This window comes from Austrofundulus limnaeus, unplaced genomic scaffold (assembly GCF_001266775.1).
Source record: "Austrofundulus limnaeus strain Quisiro unplaced genomic scaffold, Austrofundulus_limnaeus-1.0 Scaffold70, whole genome shotgun sequence".
Lineage (NCBI taxonomy): Eukaryota > Metazoa > Chordata > Actinopteri > Cyprinodontiformes > Rivulidae > Austrofundulus > Austrofundulus limnaeus.
In genome coordinates this window covers 1,766,568-1,769,237 of record NW_013952472.1, presented here as the reverse complement: position 1 = coordinate 1,769,237, position 2,670 = coordinate 1,766,568, and positions in this window count along the sequence as shown.

Genomic DNA, 2,670 nt, shown 5'->3' with positions numbered 1-2,670 from the left:
GGTCTATCTATGATGTCAATTACAGGCCTCTCTCATCTTTTTAAGTGGGAGAACTTGCACAATTGGTGACTGACTAAATACTTATTTTCCCCACTGTAGAAGAGGAAGTGATGAGAAGATAAGTTTATTTTCTATTTAAACATAAAAACAGCATTTTAATAACATCTAAAGGTGACATAGATACTTTATTATGGTATAGTATTTAAATATATGCCTGAGAAACACATAATATTGACCCTTTAAACAGAGAAACATGAACCACCCTGTGTCAAGTGAGCTGAACAAACAGTGCTCATAATCCAACACATTTTATCACATTAACCATACTGAAAATACAGGATGAAATAAAAATTGTATATTGCTAACTTATTGTATTTTTATTCTGCTATGTAGCACTTTGCTTGCATTGTGGTGTGCAAAGTGGTCTACAAATAAAGTTTTGATTTTTGATTGAACAATACAATTCTTGACAAAAGTATTTTGAGTAGATTATGAGCAGTTTTAGTTAACAAGGGACAGTGGAAAGAAACAGCTTCTGTTATAAATGCTATAAATATTTGTAGCAAATCATTAACATCCATTGTTAATTACAGTGCACTGTAAAGTCTTACATCACTTGTTGACAATGACGAACGTGTTTCCCTTGAACCAGTTTGACTGGGAGACAAAGAGCAGAAAGACCATCCTAAATCATTTTGTGTTTTAAGTCTGTTCAGAGCTAGCCTGGCCCCTGCCTTCCTACAGCTCAGTTCTAATCTCACTTCTCTGCTCCGTCTGGGATTTCTCCAACTGATATGGATTTCTCGGGCAGAATTTCAACCGGGCCAATCAGAGAACAGGAGRAGAAGTTGTGGATGGTTGTTGACAGCACATTAAATTTCTGGTTAGCTTCTTAGCTTTAGCCTCCTTCACGGTTGAGCAGGCGCATGGTTGTGGGCCATGTTCTTCCCAGTCTGGGTTGGCCGGTCTAGCCTTATTTTTATGTCGGCTTGACGTACTTTTGTGTGACCACATGCTCCCCCAGTACCATGTGACCACATGCTCCCCCAGTACCATAGTGATCACTTTCATATCGGACTTAATATATTGGGACATGTAATTACACATCTTTATACTGAAATAATAACTTCACAGTTAAAATGTTACAAGTAAAAAAATAGAAAACAGTAATAATTCAGGTTTAGCTCCTGTATCAGTACTTGTAGTTTAAATTTTTTTATTTAACATCTTATTGCAGCATAAATTTTATCAGCTAAGTTGCTAAACTTAGGGCGTATTCACACCTGCACTGTTTAGTCCRATTTAATCGAACTCTAGTTCGTTTACCTGGAAAGTCCGGTTCGTTTGTGGAGGTGTGAACACGTAATCGAACTCTGGTTCAGACCAAAAAGTGAGCTCTGGTCCTCCTGAAAACCCAGGTCTCTGTTCGATTGAAACGAACTCTGGTGCGGTTCGATTGCATGTGTGAACGCTAAGCAGACCAGAGACCGCTCCAAAAGCAGGAAGCGGACTATACTGCATGACGTTCTGAGTAATAACAGTAATAAATTAACTTATATGGTGTAAATACCTCACTGGACGACTGTATAAGGTGGAYATCATGTTTCTGGAGCTGGACGTGCTCCTACACGATTAACATGGAGCTTCCTCAGCCATCTTGTGTGCAAAACAACATTCTCCGTGGTTCCGCCTCATCTTACTCTCATGCTGAGCTCATTGTTGAAGACTATTTGTTTAGCACATTTGCCAAAAACAAAAAATAAACCAAGTAACCACTAAAATGTAATGTTACTATTGTTTGTTTACATTTTGTGAAGAAGGAAGTTGCGCTCCATGTCTTCTTCTGAGGTTTTCATGTTGATTCCTTCAGTGGTTCTTTGTGCAGCGCCCCCACAGGTGAGGGCAGGAACAGGTTGTTTACTGGGTTTAGTTCGGTTCAGAAAGTGCAGTGTGAATTTAAACTGCACCAACAGAAAATGTAAACAAAGCTTGCAGTTTTGGTCCCCAATCGAACCGAGTCTACCGGACTATCAGGTGTGAATACGACCTTACTTTTAAAAACAAATTCTTTGGTCTATGGTGAAATCCAAACTACGCCAACTCGTTAAAAAAATAAAAAGTCCACCGTCTTCATTTCTCTGTTTATTTTGGTGCCTGCGCTTTGAATCCTGGGATATCCTCGGCTGGTGAGGATACACGGATGCATCCTCGGATTTCCAGAGTTTATTGGCTGCATGATGAGGAGCCTTCGAATTGGGCGTGGGGCAGTGACGTATGCTGCAGCCAAATGCGCACTTATGAGCATGCAGCCCATGGCCAAACATTAGTGACTGGCTGCGATAGCAAGCTTTACGATGCCCTCTTAACAGCTGGTGATGCCTCAGGATGCACAAGGGTGCACGTTACAAGTCTCGTTAGCAGTCAAACTTTAGGTGAGCAGGGCGTACCTACCCTCGCCAGCGGTAGAGGTGTTTATATTTTGCCCATACGTTGTTATTAAATGTTTTAGTTAGAGCAAAAGCTTGACAGGTGTTTGAATGGTGCGCAGCGTGCACAGCCTCTGCACATTTAGTTTAATGAAGCCAGAGGAAGACACAAATAGAGCTGCCACAAACAATTATTTTTATAATCGATTAATCACCGATTATTTTTTCGATTAGTCGACTAATC